We start from the raw sequence: 11,262 nt of genomic DNA on the forward strand, positions 1-11,262 counted from the left end.
GTAAGGACACACTTGGGTAAAGTGACATGCATGAGTGAGGAAGACGCCATAGCTGACAGGAAAATTTAGGTTCCCCAAGTTAAGTCTGACCTGAAGTGAAACGGTTTGAATGGAGACAGGAGCCACAAGTGGGGTAAATTGCCTAATAAACGTGCAGTCCCAGTCAGTTTCATTTATATGTTATTAGCACATTTTAAGCCCTATGATCTTTATAACAACACTGAGGACATTGATTTGCATATCTTTCTGCATATTTTTCACCTCCTACCAAACCAGACCCAAAAACAAACTCTAAAGGATGCTTAATTTTTAGCTTTTCTGCCTCCTGAGACTGTTATGATATGGTTAACATGTAAAAATCGTTAAAGGCATTGGAGTAAGAAGTAAAACTCCTGGGAGGCTATTAACCACTTAGCAGGTTCAGCTCATGAGCGTGGGTCAATTCATAGCTGGCCTTTTTATTTAGTGAGGGTAAGTTAATTCCACCCGGAAAGGAGAGATGGTGGTCACCTTGATTGAGACTTTGTTACTGAGAAAAGGTAGATGTTACATGACCATGGGTTGTGAAAGAAGACAGCTGGACCTCTACAAAGGCACTGTTTGCAGAGGCATCGCCAATGCATTCAACATTCACTCATCCAACACTCAACAATTCAGCGAATTCATCCAGCTACTGACTGAGCAATTACCAGGTGCCAGATGCTGGGGATACAATGGAATACTTGAAAGACCATGTTCCTGCTTTCAGGTGACCTGCTTGTCAGTGGGGAACGCGGACAGTAATCAAGGAAGTAAGTAAGATAATTTCAGATAGTGATGTGTGCTGTGAAAACAAGGTGGAGGGCCACGACAGAGTCCTGCAGCAGAGGCAGTATTAGGTACATGACACAGGGAAACTTCTCTGAAGAGGCAACATTGGAACTAAGACCTACCGAAGATCAGAGGAAAGAACGTTCCAGACGGAAACAACAGTTAGGCAAAGATTCTGACAGACCAATGAGACATTTGGAGTTTTTAGAGGCTAGAATGCAAGGAGCAGAGATAGAGGCAGACGGTGAGGCCCAAGAGGTAGGCTGGGGTGAGTGAACTCTGCATCTTGCAGGCAATGGCAAGGAGGTTGGATTTTATTCCAGGCGCAAAGGACAACCAGAGAAAGGTTTTTTAAGTAAGGCAGAAGTGATTTACGTTTGTAAATGATCACTCCGCTGTTGTACACAGAGTAGAACTAGGAGCAGAGCAAAAGCAGTTAGGAGGCTGTCCTGACCAATCATCTAGGCTGGCAATGATGGTGGCCTTGCCTGAGGGTGGTCACAGTGGAGATAATGAAGAATCAGGCAAGCTGGGAACATTATTTTAGAGGAAGCATTAACAGGACTTGATAATGACTTGGACGTGGAGCTATAAAGAAAGCAGACAAATCAACCATAAACCCAGTCTTAGCCCTCTGAACAAACACAGGTCCCATTATTACTACAGAGGAGATGTAGTAAGAACAATTTGAGGGTGGGATTGGAAAAGAAAATCAAGGGTTTTGTTTCAGACATGATGTGTATGGAACTCCTGCTAGATACCCAAACAGTTTAAAGTTCAATCTGGACCTCATGAGATATAAACTTGGGGAGTCGTTGGCATATAATCCAAAATCACGAGTCTGGCTGAGATTAGAAGAGTATGGAAAGGAAAAAAAAAAAAAAAAAGCAGAACACAGATCAACTGACAAAGTTAAAGCTAAACCCTTCTGTTGGAACCCTTCTGTTTCATGTGCAGATCAGCAGATCTTTAAACATAGGCTGTGACACAAGCTAAGGGTTATTGAACTTGTATTCTATTCGACTTCTAAGAGGCTTCAAGTCTGGCACATAAGACTTGCAGGAGACAGACTGCCAGCTGCCCAATGGCATTTAGTGTCCCCAGCAAAACACTCTGAGTGTTGACAGAAGAGAAAGAAGAGGATCATACCTGATATTTCCCTTTATCCCTTAACACAAGTGTGCAGGGTAAATCCTTTCAGACTGGTGGTAGTCTCAAAGGAGCAATCCTTGAGGCTCACTGGGATTGGATTCAGGCGGTCACTACTGAATTTTCTTCATAATAGTAACGCGGTGGGGTGGAATTTGTGCAGTAAGTTGTAGACGTATTGCTAATATAGTTTAGAGATCATCACCCTTCGGCCAACCACCCCCTTCACCCTGCCTCTCCTGATCCTCTGCCCCAGAGCTCCTGCAGAAGCCCCACCAGTCATCGCAACACAAGGAACCCTCAAGGTCTAAAGAAATGACCCGATGTTGCACACTTAACACCGCCTCTGGCAAAGCAGCTTACGTGAAAAAGCTCGTGCGAGATTAGGTACACGTGGAGGGCTAGGGCTTTCTGAGGTTCTCTGAATCTAAAAGTAGCATCTCACCGTGGTGAGGTAGTTATTTGATCCACAAAAAGCAAGGGGGGTGGAATGCTGGTAAGTGGTGCTGTCCCTATTGTAGCCCTGTTGGATTTGTTAACCAGATAGACAAAGCAGTACTAAATCAAGAGCCGGGGAGAGTAGAAGGACTGAGGGAGCCTGTACAGGGAACAGGAGAGCAGAGAAGAAAAAGTAGGAGGGCATGAAGACCATATGTGGCATTAGGAGCGAACTCGTACCAGGATTTCTTTCAGATATTATTAATTGTGTGTTGTGGCTTTTTGTATTCCTGCCTCTCCCTCCAGTTTCAACCTGGTAACCTTCGGCTTTTAAATCCTTGCTGCAGGGACGTTGTCATGGCAGAAAGCTGAAGCAAACTTAAATGAACTCTTTGGTTTTGGTGAAAGCCCCCATCCACTCAGTCAACTGTAATGGAAGGAGGAGGGATGCCTGTGAGAAGCAAGAAAGTGACAAAGGACATTTTCCAGGTCTAGAAAGGGGCAAGGTCTGATGTTCTCTCAAGCAAATAGGGATCAGACCCTGCTCCCCAGCAAGACACTAAGAAAGGGGCAAAAGCCAAGAAAGGAACAAGAAATCTTATTCCCTTTTCCTTCCCAAGCATGAGATAGAAGAATGGCCAGTGGTCCTAACCTGGAAAACTTTGTGACTGACGAGTGACAATGCCTTGACTTGCTAAGCCCTTAGAACCATGCGATAGTAGGGAGCTGCAAGAATGACTGAGATTGAATTTCAAAAGTAAAGTCTCAAACATAAGCTATTACCACCTGACCTAAGAAACTAGTCAGTAGCATATCCTGAATAGACAACATTCTTACCGGACTTTATAAACCTACATAACTCCACAAAAAGCCTCATGGCCACCTATGATACAGCAAACTGACAAATTGACTGTGGCAGGATTGGGGCCGGGGTGGGGGATGGAGTGAGGGGGACTTCCCTTTTAACCCTTCTTAGAATCTAGGAGGGTTAAGGGATAAATAATAAAGAACACCAAAGGACAGCAGACTTCTCTTTTCTCACCCTTCCAGGTAGCTTTCTCTAATCCCTACCATATAACCTACAAGCGATTTCTGTCATCTAAATTCTGGTTGGCAAAAAATAAAATAGAATAAAAATAAATTCTGGTTGGCTTGTTTAGGCTGAACGTCCCTGGACAGCCACCCTTTGATGGAGCCACTGAGTCTCAGGATTTGCAGAATATGTATTACAAACTTGATTTTATCATTTCCTCAGTCAGGCTCCAGTGAACAGATTCACACTCATCAAGTTCCTAAGAAACAGATTTTTAATGACTACTTAATCGTTTTGCAATAGTCAATTTGCCAGCCTGAGGTCTCTACGTGGGACATGTCCTTCTTGGAAAGGCAACACAATGAAAAGATCACAGTAGAATATTACTGGTAAACACCGAAATAGACAGGAGAAAATAGTGTCTTGCTCAAAGGATATTAGTGTCAAATATAGAGAGAGACTGGCATTCTCCCTCTCTAGTCCAGGACAACTGTCAGTGGAAAACTATCACAGGCTCACTGATACCAAGTCATGCTACACTAATCAAATTCCCCATTTTTGATAGGGTGACTAAGATTAAGAACAGGAGGAAACGACAGAAACATTATACACCTTGGCCAGTGAAGTGTCTGACAAAGTGTCTCATAATATCTACATCAGCCAGGCAGGAGATATGTGTACAGGATGGCAGGACAAGTAGGTGAACCCATCACTGTCTGATTCACCATAGTCGTGCTCTGCATGGCTCCATTATCTGCTCAACATGTTTTAAAATTATGGAAACAAAAAGACATAAATATGCCAATATATGCCAATATCACAGAATAGAGAGGTATAGCTAATATCGCTTGACTGAACTAAGACTCAGAACTATCTCAACAGATAGGACATTAATCCAAAAAAAAAGAAATTTACCAAGGATGGTTGGTAGATCCTGCACTTAAATCAGTTGTGCTGAGTGTAAAATGGAGAACCTGGCTTAACAGTGGTTCAAATTTTAAGAAAAATGGGGAAGATAACAGAGATCAGGACTTTTATCATCTGCAACCTCCTCCAGCTGTATTAATAGAATTACAATATCCAGGGAATGATTTAACTCTACGTTCTGTATCCAGCTATGTACCAGCTGCAGCACCACACTTAAGATGGACGTTGGGGCACCTGAGTGGCTCAGTCAGTTAAGTGTCCAACTTCAGCTCAGGTCATGGTCTCACAGTTCATGAGTTTGAGCCTTGCATTGGGCTCTGTGCTGCCAGCTCAGAGACTGGAACCTGCTTCAAATTCTGTGTCTCCTTCTCTCTCTGCCCCTCCCCTGCTCACGCTCTCTCTTTCAAAAAAATAAATAAATAAACATTAAAAAAATTAAAAAAGAAAAATCCCGTTTAAAAGAAAAAAGAGGGACTGAGAAGGGTGAGGAGGACTTAAAAATATATTGTATGAAGAATTATAGGGAGGCAGGGGGGAAGAAAAAGAATGAAGTAGCCAATAAGGTTTATAATAAACAGTGGAGACATCGTTTGCTTTCTTCAGATATTTATGTAGACAAGAGATTTTGGACTTTCACAGGATACTAAAGGCTGAAGTAGAACCAGTGGGTCCTAGTTATATGGAAGGCAGATTTCAGGTCAACAAAAATAACTTTAAAAATAATTGCAATTATCCTGCATCAAAATAAACTACCCTATGAAGCTGAGAGTTCCCCAGTACTGTTACTACCTGCCAAGAAGCACACCAGTCCCCCATCTCCAACTCAGAGACCAAGGGCAGTTTCATAACAAAACTATTAAGAATCCTCCAGTGGTGTTGGATCAAGTCAAATTGCTGGTGGTCTTGCTCTGACCCAGGAATCTGGGTTCTAGCATCTGGGCCTTTGACACTATTCATGATGAACATGTCATTTCCTCAATAGCTGAAGTCACTGTTTTGCCTTTTGGTCCTCAAGAGCAAGCTGGTATCTTGTTTTTCCCATTCTGTCCACTATTTCTTAAGCTGGAATCTTATGTCTGAACCCCAACGTCTATAGGTAGGTCTCCAAGACCACTCTCAAGGGAATGGCTGTCAAACCCTCAAGGCATCAAATCAAATAGCTGCTGGTCTGGATGAATGCTTTATCTACTGCCAAGAGACCTGTTACCAGGCCTGGCCATCAATTTGAGAGCAACTAACAGAACTCCCTGCCATCAGCTCCTGAAGACTTGGACTTTAAGTCACCTGCTGTATGTCAGGCACTGAGGATACAAAAAAATAAATGCCCCTTGCCCCCAAAGAGCCCCCAGTCTAGCAAGGAAATCATCATCTTAGCACACCATCCATGCCATGAATAGAGCATATGAATGAAAACTTAGAATGTATGGAACTACTGAAATACAGAGAAGTAGTCAAAAATCCCTTCCTGATGTGGCAGTAGAGATATGACACTTGAGCTGGTTGTGAAGGAGGAGTAGGATTTTGCCACTTGGAAAATGGGAAGGAGAGGAAGGTAGCGATTCCCTACTGATGACAGAGCATAAAAAACAGCGAGAGGCACGAAACTCCCCAGCATACGCAGGAAGTGAGGACTAACTAGTCCAGAGTGATTAGAAGCAATGGTGGCTGTGGCTGGCATCTCTATCAACTGCCCAGCCTCCCTCCAGGAGTCCGTTTTGTCCCAGGTACGAGCCATTCAAGTTGGCCCACCCTGTTGTCGGCGGGAAGGCAGCACAGTGGAGAAATAAATTGGCTCAAGATTTCTCAGCCCCAGTGGTGGCCAGTCTGTTTCCAGAAATGCATCTGGGAACCAGTGTTTGTTCTGAGATTATATCCTTCCTATTTTTTGTGGAGTTAAAAGAGCCTTTCTTTTGTAAACTGAAAAACTGTAGATCATGTTTAGATTTTTACCGTCCTAACAAACTGCTAGCCCCCCAAATTTTGCAGGGGAAATTTTGCTATTTGTGAATCCAGGCCTGGGATCTGCCAGGAGAGAAGGCTTTCGAGGTACTTTCCAACACATATGTTTCCAAGAACCGGGACCTGCATTCCAGACTCCTAGTTCCCTCTTTTCTGTGGGTCAGAGGCGGGGTTTCCTGGCCAACTCCCCTTTTTCTGCAGTCGTGACCAAACCTCCTCCCAGGAACCCATGGTATGTCCCAGATGACAGATTGCTGTGGAGTAACATTGAGGCTGTTGGGTCCCTGATGAACTCGAGAGGCTTCTTCATGACACTTACGACATGTAACAAATCAGCTCTGAGCAAAGGGGTCAATCTGAAGAGATTTTACAGATGGCGAATCTCATATGCTGCTGGCAATACTAGTTATCTTTCATTTAAGTAGGAATTCTCGCTTGCACCCCTATTTTAACTCTTCCTGGGTCCACCATTACACCCCCAACTTCAACTCTCCCCCTGTCCTGGGGAGTTATCCTCCTCCCCTCTCTCTCCCTCCCAAGTGCTAGGGAATGGTAGTCTCTGGCTATGCTGTGTTCTCTAGTTGGGTCCAGGCATCCTACTTGCCAGAACTACAACTGACAGGAAAGACTCAAGACTTAAGGACTTTCTGAGGAAGAAGTATACACAGGTCCCAAAGCAACAAAGCCCTTGCTTTGTTGTTTGTAGGCTACCTCAGCTATGCCCTTCCCTTTTCTTCTCTCCTCTGCCTCCTTTTCCTCTCTCCCTTTTTCAATATCCATTCTATCCAATTCTGATTAGTGGTCATTTGGGATATACTCTGCTTCTCTCTTTTGGATTTCCAAATTCAGACCATCTCATGCTCTACCCTCTACCTCTATGGTCCCTTGTTCCACGGCAGGAGCTCATTTTGTGTATTTACCCACGTGGAAATTCAACAAATGATTCATTTCAATTCTGTAAATACCTATTTATTGAGCTCTTGCAATATGCTAGACATTCAGGACACAGAGATAAAAAGAGCCTGCTCTCTGCCATGAGGGAGTCAGGGAACCAAGGGAAGAAGAAGTCTTCTACCTGGCTGTGACTCCAATTCTCTCCATTTTCTACCCCTCTTCTCACACCCCAACCTGAGTCCCATGGGTAATTGACGGGATGAGTAATAGATTTTCACCAAGATGGTGCCTCTTGCAAGCTTAGAAAGTTTAGTAAAAGCAGCTTTGTATAGTTCTAGTTGTTTTTCCCCCTTTCTGACATGGTAAATATAACTTTGGATCAGCAGAATCCTTTTGAAGGGCAGCTGGTATAGGAGGGGTAACTTGGAAGACTTGACAGCTGGGTAGATATAGTCTTTTCTGGATTTCTGCCTTTCAGTCACTATTTGGTTTTCTCTTTCTGTGTCTCTCCTTCAACTCATCCGATTCTTTTGCCGCCTCAAGATGGAAATGAACCTTGGGAAGCTCCAAAAAGCACAAGCAACCAGCCACCACCCACCGATGAGGGAAGGCTTGAGAGAGTAGGAGAGCCACCCTGACCATATTATGCTTCACCTGGAGACCCTGCTTCTGAATCTACACCTTTCAGAAGAGGTTTTCCCGATTCATCAGAAACTCTCCATGTAGCATCTCTGGAGAATGACCCAGGCCCATCCATGTCACCCAATCTGCATTAATGTCCTCACCCATGACCTCACTTAACTAACCCAAGGACCTACCATGCCCTCATACACTCACCTTAGATTCTGACCTGTCGAAGGAGAGCATTTACCATTCTTCCTCCAGCCGCCCTCTGCCATATTTATTAATTTTTCACCAGTGTAGTTATTAGACACCAACTAAGTCGAATTGGAAGATTCATACCCCCAAAGCTCTCCTCACCCCACAAAAGCCACCTCTGTCTTTTGCTACCATCTGCATTGGTTTTGCCAAACCCACCATTCTTCTAACACCACTCATCTGAAGAGAGGGCTAACGAGAGAAAAACAGAGCTGGGATGGCAGAGAGATCAGGAAGGAGCTAGCAAAGGAGAGATGGTGGTGCCTACCTTCTCTCAGAACTACAAAAAGGCGGGGGACACTATACCTGAACACCATTCCTGGGCAACTCCCTTGTGATTAGGTCCACCATGTCCCCAGACACTGCAGTGGGACGTTCCCACCAGGATCAAGGCACAGTGAAGACAACTCATATAAGAATGAATTATAAGTGACGTGGGAAGAGCCTAACTCTCTCCCTCCTCTGCTCACCTCCCATTCCTTGTCCCTCTCCCCTGCCCCCCACCCCCCCCACCCACTCTGGTCCCTGACATCCTCCCCCACACTGGTGATCAGACTAGGGCTGACTCAGAGGGGTACAACTGTTCCCTTCCTTCCTCTCCACACTCACACTCAACTCCTGACCCAGCCTTTCCCACACTCAAGCCCTCTGTCCTTCACGACCTTCTTTTCTGGGCTCCCCACAAAAGTGCAGGGGCTGTCTTTGTTATGTTAGACTCCAGGAAGAGAGGCAAAGGAGGAGGCGGCTAGCAGGAGGGAGCTCTCCCTCCCCACACTCTCAACCGCCTCTTTCCTGTCCCCCCCCCCCCCATCTCCCCGAGCAGACTGGAAACCAGCAGTAATGAATCCTGACCAGGTTTCAGGCCTGCTTCTGTGAAAGTGAACACCTCTGAGTTGGAAAGACTTATCTGAGATGCACAGTGCAAATCAACAGTTCTTCCTGAGGCTCGCAGTGATCTGGGAAAGCTCTCCCCATGCTCTGCCAATTGGCTGAACTATTTTTGATGGAACACAAGAACTTGGTGGACACTTTTTCCTAGACTGTCTGTCTCTCTCTATCTAAATTAACTTCGTTCCATGGTTCTTTCTCTCTCCTCTGGTCTCACTGTTTTCATCCCACCCCGCCCCCCATCTGGCCTTTTCCCCCCTCAAGAGAGCTGGGATAGCCAAGGAAGTGTGGATGGCAGTGGAGATTCAGAAGAGCTTCACCAGTCCCTTAGCCTCAGGTGTCCATGCACAGTTCAGGCCCACCCTGGTAAGCCCCTTCCAACACTCTTCTAGCAAACTCTAGAGGCCTACCAGGTCCATTATAGCAGCCAAACATAGGCACCTTAGACTCCAGCCTGCTGAGGGCCACCATGACCCTGCCCTTCCCGCTGCCTTACTAAGGGTCATCTAGCCTGTCGATGTTCTCAGTGGTTCCATTTAAAGTTCTGGACAGGAAGGTTTAGTGTCCGTCAGTGAAGCTGTCTCTTTCCTCACTATCTCCCTTGCTGGCTACTTGACCTCACCTGACCCAATAATCAGGGAGGAGCCAAAGGATGGAAGGGAAGAGTTGGAAACTCTCTGGAGACTAGAGAAATCAAATCAAGAAGATGAGAAGCAGAAAGTGTCCACTTACTTCCTCAAGCATGCCGAGGAACAAAGATGCCAGTCCCTCTTGCTTGCTCAACCTCCCTAAAAAGGTAACTTGTATCTGGGAACATGATCTATTTATTTCTTCAGCAAATTACCCCGAACCACCATCAAGGCTCATTCTATCAAGATGCAGTGACTTGACAATAAACTGTGTTGGTCTAGAAGTTTCTGCCCCACAGTGCTGTTAACAGTGGGACGCTTGGTCTTCTGGGGTGGGGGGGGGGGGTTCCCAGGTTCCCCCTGGTACTCCTGCCACCAGCCCAGGACACACTCAAGCTACTTCAAGAGGTATGCCATTCTCCACCTTTCTCCTCTCCACTTCCAGGAAGTTTTCTTTGAAGCACATTGTGAAGTGCTCACACCCACAGACACTCAGTTCTCGGTCTTTTCACGGAAGCCTCCCTCAGGCAGACTGACCCTCATCAGTCACAGAGTATGTTAGCTATCCTGGAGTCCCAGAGCCCTCACCCACTGTCCTGGAAGGACACCCTGAGGCCCTGGCCACCTGCCCATAAGCCTGCCAAAGTTCAAGATGACTCCTGAACAGACAACTAGACTCCAGAGCTTGCTGAATGCAGCCCCTGCTCTGCCCCACCCTTCTCTTACCACCTGCTTGCCTGCCATGTTCGCACTTGCACAAATTCATTCTTTTATTTATAGATACTATTAACATAAATAATGTGTACTTCTAGATTAAATATGGTATATTTTCACATTTTCTTTGAGATTTGATTTGTATTATTAGACTCCGAGCCCATCTTTCCTGGGAAGAAATGACCCTTCTTTTCCTTTGAGAATAATTCGTTCGACAGTACTTGTATTTTCAGTGTTAATTTTGGAAAACTGTGAAAACTAGCTTCTGCAAGCACTGGGGGGAATGGGAACGTGCATTGGAGGCAAAGGGTTTTAGCAGTCTTCAAAAAGAGAACAAAGATGGAAATGTGAACTTTGGACAGCATTTGCTTTGACCTGCCGTCTGTGCTCTGCCTGTCACACTGACAGCCTAACTCCCGTCCCCTTGCCAAAACAGCCCCTCCACAGGTTAGAACTGAAGGATAACAGGGCTTTGCACCCCCAACTAGTTGGCAAAGAGAAGTCTACGCTAGAGCCCAAGATCCCAAAAAGCAGAGGGGCCATCGAGAATCAGATCAACGAGACAGGAAGTAAAAAACTATATAAAGATCAGCTTTCTGGGCAGACGAGGGAAGGCTGGCCCCACCCAAGAAGGGCAAAGGAGACACTACAGTAGCGGAGACAAGCCCCGGGGTCTGGGAAGAATCCATTTCCTGAGCACAGGTTTGGAATCCAATAGAGCCAAACGGCGTAAGATCACGGTGGGTTGCAAAAGATCAAAAAGATCTCGTCTTCCATCTTTCACGTTTTCTTACTTGCATTGGTTTTTGTTTGTCTGTTTTACTTTTTATTTCCCTGAAAAAGTTCCTGCTGAAAAATTCCAGTCTTTTCAAAGGCTGCTATGGTGAAAGAGTTCTACTCACTCCCGTGGCAGCAATCACACTGCAGCCAACTTGGCATCGT

The sequence above is a fragment of the Felis catus genome, chromosome D1 (assembly GCF_018350175.1).
Source record: "Felis catus isolate Fca126 chromosome D1, F.catus_Fca126_mat1.0, whole genome shotgun sequence".
Taxonomy (NCBI): domain Eukaryota; kingdom Metazoa; phylum Chordata; class Mammalia; order Carnivora; family Felidae; genus Felis; species Felis catus.